A 12,182-nucleotide genomic window follows, 5' to 3' on the forward strand; every position below is an offset into this window, starting at 1 on the left:
CTTCTCAGGGATTCACGAATCATTTCATTATACTAAAATTTTGTTCTATTTAATATCATTCTTAGTTAATGTTTAAGAACCATTATTTGATCAAATAGTACTTTCTTTTCTAACATACAGTATGAGTGCACTTTGCTAGCATACAATACTAGTAATTTCTGCTTTAATAATATTGATTTTTATATATAAAAATAAATTTTCTGTTTATACTCCAGCACAACAACCAAGTTAGTAAAGTTTACGGTAAATCGTCAATACAAATATTTATCGTATTTAGTAGTCACGGGCTTGAACCCCAGACCACTCAAGGAACGCGTGCCATGCACTCTCACTCCTGACCACTGGGCTACTTCAATATTGATTTTATATTTTTTATTTATATTTTATATATATTGTTAAATATTGATTTTTAAATCCATAATAATAAAATAACATAATACATATATGTACTAAATTTTCATTCTGAAAATATATTTTATTTATGAGGAACTAGAGCACCATAAAAAATTTAATGAAATACACACTCAGAAATCTGGTAGATTAGTCGCTTTATTGTCACTTCAATTATTTGTCTTTTTGTATTAATTCCTGAATTTGTTTTTAATGCTGAACTGTTTTCATTATGGTTTCATATACTGGACCATAGAAAAACCATGAAATAATTTCTTCAATTTGAGCAACTTATAAAAATTTCCTCGAGGGAGGGAGGGAGGGAGGGTGTGGAACTAGCTTTGAGTATGATCATTCAAGAATGGAGAACATAGAGGGTGTAATACTAAACTATCCTAGTAATACTAAAGTGGTTACAATCTCAGTCCTTCCTATTTTGACAGGATTCTTCAAATGGGAGAAATTTATGGGCCTTTTCAAATTATGGCTGAGTTAGTTGGCCTTGGGTGAAAGTTGAATGTTTTCCTCAGAAACTAACAGTTTTCTTTCAACAAAATAGGAAGCAAACTAACCATGCAATACATGCAATTTAGAGATAAATTGGTGCCTTATATAGTCTTTGTTGCTTGATACAAAAACAAACCAAAGAAGCCAAATTCTTTTGCCATTTTTCTTAAAATCTCCAATTCCCCCCTCCCACTGTAGAGTATAACACCACATTTGCAATGTGGTGTTATACTCTACAGTGTTTCAGGTAATGAGTTTTGGATATTACAGATGAAATAAATCTAGTGCTTATCTGTTTCTGTACTAATTATTCACTATGTTCATGTATGTTTCTTTTCATTGCAAAACAATATTTTTTTTGCATAGTTAGACTCTGAAAATAATTTGTTGCATTGAATTTTTCATCTGAACTATTTCATTAAAACAAAACTTACAGAAAAATAATACTGAAATCATCCAGGAGTTGAAAATATTTTCATTATAGTAAAATTTTTGTTAAAACATTACAACTTTTAACTGGATTTTTATTGTACAGCATATTTGGCTCAGTTATGCTATATTTTATGAATTGCCACAATTTTATTTCCTACAAAACACTGCTATTCAGGGCTCAGCTATTGAGTTGACACTGATAGCCCAAATAAATCAATATTTGGTTTTGTCTTTTCTTCTTAGTGTCAACATCTTTCTTCTATTTGTTTCTAGTTTTGTCATCTCCTAAACTATTAAAGTTAGGGCGAATAGAATTTTTCTGTTTTCCTATTTCTACTATCTTTCACCTCTTTTAATATATTTGCGGATATTAACTTCTTAAAAAGATAGATGGTAATTGGCTATGTGGGTCACTTCTTTTTAGTTCAGGTTTTGTTGTTTGTTATGTTTGTTTTTTGGTTTTTAGGAGCATTAGCAACTACGGCCATACCGCTCCGGAGATATGCGGTGGTCATTCCCTGACCTTTCCGCATCCTCCATATTTGGTGGGCACAGGCTCGAACCCTGGTCTAATCAAGAAGCGTGTGCTACGCACTGCTGCTCCTGCCCACCTGGCTACAGAGGTGCCTTCAGGTTTTGTTTTTTTTGTAAATTATGATATTCCACATCATATTAACTTCCATATACAAAAAAAAAAAAGTCTGTAATCAGGGCTACAACTATTAGAATGGTACTGCCAACCACAGAATACCAAATTTTGTAGCTTTTTACATATGCTGAACTATTAGATTTTTTTTTGAAATGAAGGGAGGAATTTCTGATATCTACTACATTTCACTTCTTTTAGCATATTTGCCAGCATCAATCCTAATATTACTGCTGCATACTCCTCCTCCTCCTACCAACAATGTTACTGCAAATTCTAATTTGGAAAACCACTATGAGTTTACCAAGTTAGAATTTGCTTATTATGTTATATGACACACAGTTACAGCTGCTGCCAAACAAGCTGATGTTGTATTTACTGAGCATCTTAATTAGAAATTGTTCACATCCTTTTATTTGTATATATTATTCCATAATTTTCCTAATAAGTTATGACATATACAGATTTCAGAACATCTGGGCTATAATTTCAGGATGTATCCAGGATCAGAAAACAATGAAAAAAAAAAAAAAAAAAAAAAAATTATATAAACATATTCCAAAAATCACTTTGTTTCTGAGTTATAGCCCTTTCATGTTCTTGAAATTGTCTGATAAAAAACATCTGTAGTCTCTGGCAGGCAAATCACATCACAACAACATGTATGAATATGTATAAAAGTGTAATTCTGTCACAGAAAGATGTCTGTACATAGAAAGGTTTATGAGTTGTTGTCTGCTTGTCTGTTCTCTTAAAGAAGTCCTTAAGAGAACAGACAATTGTCTTGCCGATCAGATCATTTACCAAAAGAGTTTCAGATGGTGGCAGACCAATTGGCATCACAACTGTTCAGTTGGAGGAATGGGTCCTGATATAGTATGGAGGAAAATCCTGGTGATGGCAGCCAAAGGACAGCAACAGAAGGGGACACAGAATATGCAACCGTGTGAAGAATTTTATGGAAACAACAGCTTTATCCCTATCATATTCAAAGATTACAAGGCCTTATTAAAGCTGATGAGACTGGCTTCACGAGAAATGGTGTGATAAATTTTCAGGCACCAATAACAATTTAGTATTAATGTATGAACAGGAATTATTGCCAACTGCTTATTCAGTCCTTTTGTTTTGCATGGAAGATTACCTTCTTCATAGCTGCTGATGGGTATACACATCAATAAACCAAGTGACATGCTATAATGCATATATGCATCCATTCCTAACTGGTCAATTAATGAGTGTTGCAAAAGTAAAGTCACAGGAAATTAACAACTGCTCGATATCGGCACACAGATTGGATCCTACACTACTGCAGGATTCAATTCAAACAAAAATCAACACTTGATATTTGTTTATCATCAGTGTGCAGTAAAGACTTGGAACACAGTTTTATTTGTTCTTTGATTGTGTTCAGGTTAGTTTATGTACATGGAATAAACTTTTGCTATAATTTTGAGGTTTGTACTGATTTATGGCTCAGCCCAAAAGCCAGTGTTCACTTTTAGCTACGAATTCCGGACTTTTACTTTTCAACCATTATATTTTTAGGCAGACATTAAAGGAGTTGCTCTTCTGCATTATGAAAATTTTTGCACTTAGAATATACTCTCTCTCTCAAACTTAAGTGGCAGGAAACATGTTAATCTCATTTCTTAACAGAATTTACTAGATGAAATTCCTCTTGCTGTCTGACACTGTACAAGATATATGGTTTATAGATGATGGAAATCTCTTTTTAGTTGAGTTGCAAAAGACTATTTCGATGAGCATTTCCAGGATAAACAGATATGCTGTGAACATCCTTGTGAAGCCTGCTTGCTCACTGGATCTGAATCCACTCAATTTTGCATGTAGTATTATCTAAAATACAGTAAACCCCCGCTATTCGCGGTATCTGTATTCGCGGTTTCGCGTATTCGCGACCGCTGATTTAATATAAAATGAAACCTAAAAAAATTTGAATTTTAAAGCGCCGTGAATATTATCCATCATAAAAAAACATGGGCGTGGCTAAAATTATCTTTCACGGTCAAAATGGCGCTCAGTGGGTGGGGGTAAAGGGGTGACAAAATCGCGCTCAGTGGGTGGGAGGAAAGGGGTGACAAAATCGCGAGCATGGATGTTTTTCGCTAATCCTTGTTCAGTATGTGTTATGCGATTGTCATGGAAGATTTCGTCGTTTGCTTTTAATTTATATGCTTATAAATTGAATAAATTTATCAATTTATAAATTAATATGCTTACAAAAGTGATAAATTTACCGTTTTGCAGTGTAAAACAGACTTTTTCGAGTGTGTTAACGGACGAAAGTGACTTTATTGTGGACAAGTTCTTTATAACCCCTACAAAAATATCGCTACGAATAACAAGAGAAATGTGAAAATATCAAAGAAGGTGATGACATTAGCGAATAAAATTGAGTTATTAGACAAAATTTCTAATGGTGAAAGTGTCTCCTCAGTGGCAAAACATTATAAAATCAATGAGACAACGGTACGATCAATCAAAAAATCGGAAGAAAAAATCCGCCGTAGTGTCCGTGAAAACGCGCTAATTGCTACAAAAATTTGCTCTGTAACTCGTGATGTTAAATTAGAAAAATTGGAAAACGCTTTAAATCTGTGGATAGAAGACCGAACTCAAAATAAAATTCCGTTAAGTTCACTTATCATTCGTGAAAATGCAAAACTCCTTTATCAACACTTTAGCGAAACTGGTGACAGCACTGGCGGGATACATTTTTTTGCTAGCAAAGGCGCTGGTTTGAAAGATTTGTTTGAAATTTCTAATAAATATTACATTTAATATTAAATTGTTTCTTATTTTGATTTCGATGCCTTATGCTTGCATTTAGCCGTGTACTGTATGTACATAGTCATATTATGAAGGTACATATAATACATACACATATAGACAAAATTTTAGACTAGTTTTTCTTATATATTTCATACTTTGGAACGGAATCCCTTTATTACTATGGGAGCCATAACTCAGTATTCGCGTTTTCGGTATTTGCGACATTTCTCAGGAACGTAACCCCCGCGAATAGCGGGGGTTTACTGTACATTGTTTCAGGTAACCACACATGTAAAACCACTGAAGACATTGAAATGCTTTGCCAACACACAGACCAAGGATGCCAGCAAATCCAAACAATACATGGAATTTCTGAATACATCAGGCAGTCCACAGTCTATGATAAGGCATGTTCAGGTTCATATTAATGATCATCTTGGTCAATTTAATCACTTCCATTAAAGGTAAGGTGGACAATTGCTGGAACACAAAATAAGCTGTAAACTGTTAGAACACAATCAGAAACAAAGGAATTTCACACATTTTGAATTTGAAAGTGTCTGCAATTCTGCCCAGACATGATAGGAGGGAGTATACGATGAGAGCCTTGTGGATCAATGCGGCCCTGGAAAGATTGTACAAGGCTCAAGGGGTAGAATTTTTTCAGACTGGTCTGTACTTGTTAACAGGAGAGACTGCTTCTACAGGGATGGGATAAACTTAAATAGAAAGGGTGCAAGAATATTTGCTGATGCTATCGAGGCAGTGTTAGGTGGGTCAGAAAACTGCTAGCTTGGAGGAGGATACAAGGACTAATGGATTAACAGTAGCCACTGGAAAACAAGATGCAGGGTATTTCAGAGACTGCTGGGAGTCATTGCAGTACAAGTAAACACATGGGTTGTGTTAGGGTAGCTAAGAATAGGAACAAGTGCATGTATACTTGCGTGTACACCAATGCTAGGAGTTTGGGAAATAACTTTGATGAATTTGAGGTACTGCTCAAAACATCAAAGGCAGATATTGTTGGGATATCAGAGACGTGGTGTCACAGAGATATAAGGAATGCAGAACTGGAATTTGGGGAGTACAATGTGTACAGAAAGGATGGATAGGATAGGGAGGGGTTATGCTATTAGTTAAGAAACACATAAAAACCAAGGAAGTGAAGCCAGTCGACATCGCTGGACAGTGCATAAGCACTGGGAGATCAAAACTGAGAGTAGGAGTGTGCTATAGGCCTAATGACTCTGATGAGTATAATAAGAAACTGTAAAGGAAATAGAGTGGACCAGTAAATCAGAGAGTCATATAATGGGGGATTTTAATTTCCCAGATATTGACTGGAATTTGTGGGTTGGTCACTCATACACTAGCAAGGCTTTTGTGGATTTATTGGATGTTTGTTTTCTACATCAGCATGTTCGGGAGGCAACTACAGGGAGTAACACTCTTCATCTGATTATCAGTAGTGATTCTTCATGCATTAAGAATCTGCAGATAAAGGAATCATTAAGTGGCAGTGATCACATTGTGCTAAACTGGGATTTACTCAAAGAGGTAACTACCATCAGGGGGTAAAGGGAAGGGTTTTTGCTTTCGTAAAGGTGACTACGATGGTCTGAGACAGTATTAAAATTCTATACAGTGGGACCAACTGATGATGTTACCAACAGAAAATTCAAAACAGGAAGCATTCAAAGAACTTATCTTAGAAGATACTAAGCTTTACATACCAACTAAGAAATACTGTTTAGGCCTAAATGGATGTCAGATGAACTAATGAGACATAGGGCATAGAAGAAAAATGCATGGGACACATATAAATTAATGGGTGACATGGAAGCCTACGATAGATGTAAGCTGGTCTGTAACCAAGTCACAAAGGAGATTAGGCAGGCAAAGGCAGATTATGAGAAATCCTTGGCAAAGGATGCAAAGAAAAACAGCAAAGAGTTCTTTACCTATTTAAACTCTAGAAGGAAGGGGATGAATCAGATTGGTCCACTGGATATTGATGGTTCAACAGTTGAGGATCCTGCTCAGGTGGCTAACAAACTAAATGAGTATTTTGCATCTACATTCACACGAGGAGTTATTCAGGGAGGAAAATTCTAGAGGTATATTAAACTCTGGCAATGAGCTAGATGATTTTGTAATAATTGAGAGGAAAGTGAAGAAGAAATTGTTGAAGATAAACATAAAAAATGCACCTGGGGTGGATGGGATCTATCCAGTTATATTAAAGGAGGCAGCAAAGGAAGTAAGCAAACCCTTAGCCATAATTATGAGAGCTTCCCATAGACTGGAGATGTGCAAATGTGACCCCAATTCAGAAAGTTGGATTAAAGGCTGTCACAAGTAATTATAGACCTGTGAGTTTAACTTCTGTTCCAGGAAAATTAATGGAGGCGCTGGTTAAAGAAGCACTGCAGGATCATCTAGACCAGGGATGGGCAACATTTTTCGTCAGTGGGCCGAATGAAATTTTCGTATCATGATGTGGGCCGAATGAAATTTTCGCATCATGATGCGGGCCGGAATAGATTGAACGATTTAATAAAAAAAATCAGAACCTAAAAAATATTATATTACTTGAATTACCAAATTATTAATGTATTTTTAAAAAAAGTAAATACAATATTTAAATTTGTCAGAGCTCTATCTGTTTTGACAAAATTTTCAAAGTATTTTGTTGCTTACGCAAACCACATTTTAAATTTTCTGCTTCAATTTTCATTTGTTCCGGTGAAAATAGCTTATATTTTAAAATTTTTTTTTGAAAAATGTCTTTGTAGATTATATTCCTTAAAAACGGAAATAGTTTCGTTACAAACCAAACAAACAGCTTTATCGTCTATATTTGCAATTAAATATCTGAATATCCAATTATCATTGAAAATGTGGCATTCGGCATCAATTTTTCTTTTTTTTTTTAATTGGCTCATTTTATGGGCTATAAATTATATTAAATTAAAAATTGTAATAATTAGAAAAGGCATAAAACATAAAATATCTCGCACCAATATTATTTTTTCAATAAGAAGTCAAACCCAAAGGAACTTCGTTCGATCGATGCTACAATAATAATTAGGAAATAACTCTTTGACGCTGCGTAGAATCACTTGGTTACTGTTGTACTGGCCGCGATTCCCGATTGAACCGACTTAAGCCGAACGTTTATGGCGAGTGTAGTCAGGTATGGATTTTCTATATTTATGCATTTACCGAGGGGGCCGGATTCAACATCGTCGCGGGCCGGATGTGGCCCGCGGGCCGACTGTTGCCCACCCCTGATCTAGACAATACTTCAGTTATAGCTTGGACACATCATGGTTTTGTTAAGGGAAAGTCTTGCCTGACCAATTGGATTGGATACTATGATGCAGTCACAAAAGAACTGGATGCAGGGAATAACTTTTATATTATATATTTGGATCTTAGAAAGGCTTTTTGATACTGTTATACATGGAAGTCTGCAGAACAAATTGGAGCAGTGTGGCATTGGAGGCAAATTGCTGCTATGGATAAAGGGATGGTTGAGGGGGAGAAGACAGAGTGGTAATCAACAGACACTGCTCATTGTGGACTAATGTTATTAGTGGAGTCCCTCAGGGTTCAGTGTTGGGTCCATTGTTGTTTTCTGTATTTATAAATGATATTGATGATGGTATATCAAGCTTAAAGTCCAAGTCTGTAGACAATACAAAGGTTGGCAGGGTTAAGGATGATGCTACTACTGATGCTATGCTGCTGCAACAGGATCTGGAAAGGTTGGGCAGATGGGCTGAGAGGTGGCAAATGAAGTTTAACATTGACAAATGTAAATTACTACATATGGGAAACAGTAACCCCAGAGCAACGTATCAACTCTGTGGTACTAGACTGACAGTGGTAGAGATTGAAAAGGACCTGGGGATAATTGTGCAGGCAGATATGAAATTTTCTGAGCAGTGCAGACGGGCTGTAAGAGTAGCTCATGGTGTCTTGTCAATGACAAACAGGAATTTTTCTAGCGGGGATAAGGAGGTGATTATTCCCTTGTATAAGGCAATGGTCAGGCCACACCTTGAGTACTGTATACAGGTCTGGAAGCCTCATTTCAAGAAGGATGTAGAGCTGCTGGAATGAGTACAGAGAAGGGCAACAAGATTAATGAATGGAACAAAGGGTTGCTCTTATGAAGAAAGGCTTAAGTTTTGCAAATTACAGTGTCTGGAGATTAGGCACTGGCGAAGTGATCTGATAGAGGTGTATAAAGCCTTGAATGGTTTGAGTATGCTCAATGCCGTGGGATTCTTCCTCTTGCTCAGAATAATCACCTGAGAGGGCATAAATTCAAATTGAGGAAAGACAGATGTAGGATAGATGTGCGGAAATTTGCCTTTAGCCAGCGGGTAGTTGGTTGGTGGAACAGACTTCCATCCCTTGTGAAAGTTGATAGCCTAAATAAATTTAAGGCTCAACTGGACAGGTATTTCGAACGAACGGAGGGATGAAATGGGAGTGGTTTTTTTTTTTTTTGGCTGATGCTGCATAAGTTTGCTTTCTTGCATCATATGGCTCTACTAATGCTAATGTTTATATAAACTTTTTTCCATTGTCTTAAGTTCCTGAACTGATCCTGAAAGTATGGCTCATATGTTATTAAAAACCCTGTATATATACACTGAGTGATTACTGAAATATGACCACTCTATGAAAACTGAATGCCATCTGCTGACCACGTGAGGTACGAGAGTGTGCAGTTAGTCGACCTACATAGCATTGATAAGGTGTCAGTGGTTCAGTAGGTAGTAAAATTCTGAGCGTAATTGGTAAAAGGAAGGATTTATTGGACTTTGATAAAGGACAGATTGTGTTGCTCGACGAGCTGGTACCTCGATTTCCCAAACAGCTGAACTGGTGGGGTGTTCAACAACCGCTGTTTTTAAAGTGTACTGGGGCTGGCATCAAAATGGTCGAACAATGACCCGACAGCAAAAGGTTGATGTTAGAAGTGAGCGCCGGGTCTGATGACTCATACAGGCAAACAGGCACAGCACTGTTGAAGAGTTGACTACCCAATACAACATGGGCCAACCCGGAACAATATCTGGCATGACCATGTGTCGCACGCTCGCACGTATGGGCTATACCAGCAGACGACCCTTACAGCATCCTCTCCTAACCAGGGTTCATTGGCGTAAAAGACTCACCTGGTGCAAATAGCATACAAGTTGGAAATTAGAAGACTGGAAGGTGGTGCGCTGGTCGGATGAATTGAGCTATTTACTCCACACCGTGGATGGTCGAGTACAGATTTCGCATCAACAACATGTATCAAAAGTGCAGGCCGGTGGAGACAGTTGTATGGTGTGGGGCATGTTTCACTGGCAGGAACTTGGACCCTTGGTGTATGTGGAACAACGTATCACTGGTCTCTGCTATCGTCAACTGCTTACAACCCGCTATGTTACACTTTTTCCCGAATGGCGATGGTGTCTTCCAAGATGACAATGCGCCGAGCCATCAAGCACTTGATGTACAGGAATGGTTTGAGGAACACAGTTCTGACTGCCAGCATATCGATTGGCCTCCGAACTCCCCTGATATCAATCCCATAGAGCACTATGGAAAGGCATATCAGGCATCTGGTATGATACACCAATCACCTCCATACCTGCACTGCTAGCTGCATTACACACAGCTTGGTTGGCCATATCTCGCTTCTGACATCTTGTTGAATCAACGCCACGTCAGATAGCTGCTGTACTGAGGGCAAAAGGAGGACCTACAAAGTATTAGGTAGGTGGTGATAATTCAATGATCACACAGTGTATGTGTGTGAAATAGTATACTAGAATATGTATCTGGGTAAGGAGGGATATTGTGTAAGTTATTAGAGCTAAAAACCAGTAAAATATACGAGAGGGGAGTAAAAAATTACATTCACCCAGAAATAGTTGTGATATGAAAGATAAAATTATTTTTTTTCTTTGATAGCTTGAAATTCCTATAGCAATCACACAAATTTTGGTTTTGATCTGATAATTATTTTCTTTTTTTTCTTTTTTTTTTGCAGCACTTAATGAAGTGTTGCAAGGGATAAAGTGGAATACAGATCAATGATTTGGTTCCTCTTTTCTGCAAGGAAAAACACCCAAAACTATCTATGAAAAAATGGTTGCTGTTTATGAAGAAGGCTATCCAGATTACAGTGTTCTTGCACATTGGTATGAACAATTCAAATGTGGGAGAACTTCAGTGCATGATAAAGAAACACCAAGGTGCCTGGCAACTGCTGTAACAGAAAAGAGTGTTGCAAAAATTGAGGCATTAATCCTGGAAGATCACCATATTAGCATCAAAGAACTAGCTGAAGAGCTCCAAATTAATGTAGGGTCTGTGGAGAACATCCATCAACAGCTGCATATGTGTAAAATGTCTGCTAGATGGGTTCCCAAACTTCGGACCCCTTACCAGAAGAAGGAAAATACATTAGTGCACATGAAATGTTGCTGATGTGTCAGTAAAAGCAAGAAGGTTTTTGGATCCAAAACTAAACAAATGACAAAACAATGCAAGCATGCAGAATCATCCCCCCCCAAAAAAGGCAAAGGTGCAACCAAGTGCTGGCAAGGTGGTGCTGTCAGTTTTTTGGGATCAGCATGGTGTAATAACAGTGTCACCTTATGAATAAATTCATTGACTGAAGATATAATTACTTGTGCGAATCTAATTAATAATATATATCCATTTATATACATAAATGGCGTAAAAGACTCACCTGGTGGTCTTTGGTTTCTTGCTGCTGGAAAGCAGGCAGAAACCAGTTATAATCAGCCTTCTGCACTAAGCGGGGCTCTGCTGTAGTCACCTTTCAAATTTATAATTTGAAAGGTGACTACAGCAGAGAATAAATAAATTGCAAGAATAAATAAACCACTAAAATTTATTACACAAAAACTAACCACTTAATGCATGTGCTCATTCTGAGCTACTTCATATAAATGAATTACATGCACATTAATTGTTTTTCTGCACTAGCATTACACTGTGGGGTTTTCTGCACAGCAACAATAACACAGAATATGTTGGATTATAAACCTATATGCCTTGACTATTTGTTGTGGTCACTCTTACATCCCCCAACCCAACTTTAATGATAGTGCAAAACAGAATTGGTGGTAATGCAGTAGTTACAGCAGGGATAAAAAAAGGGAGGGGTACTTCAAGGTCACTCATTTGGCCTTTTCTTCCATAGCATTAGTATAGTGCAGAGCAGATAAGTGATTTTTTCCCCCTCTTTCTTGCTGCTATAATACAGTTTACCAGTTACTCTAAAACCTTAGGATGTATCTGATACTAGGTGAAATTTGCAAGAGATTGAATCATTTAGTTCTAGTTGCAACTTGGAAGAGAGGTGATC

At 37.1% G+C, this 12,182-nt stretch overlaps 1 protein-coding gene across 8 annotated transcripts in view; it reads right to left on the bottom strand.

The window, feature by feature from the left end:
* The window catches only part of LOC150079283 (ubiquitin carboxyl-terminal hydrolase 48-like), a 955,076-nt gene that overhangs the window by 686,642 nt on the left and 256,252 nt on the right, over positions 1-12,182 (bottom strand). The window lies entirely within an intron of this gene.

Source organism: Mastigoproctus giganteus, chromosome 10 (genome assembly GCF_048544385.1).
Source record: "Mastigoproctus giganteus isolate SK-2022 chromosome 10, ASM4854438v1, whole genome shotgun sequence".
Classification (NCBI taxonomy): Eukaryota; Metazoa; Arthropoda; class Arachnida; order Uropygi; family Thelyphonidae; genus Mastigoproctus; species Mastigoproctus giganteus.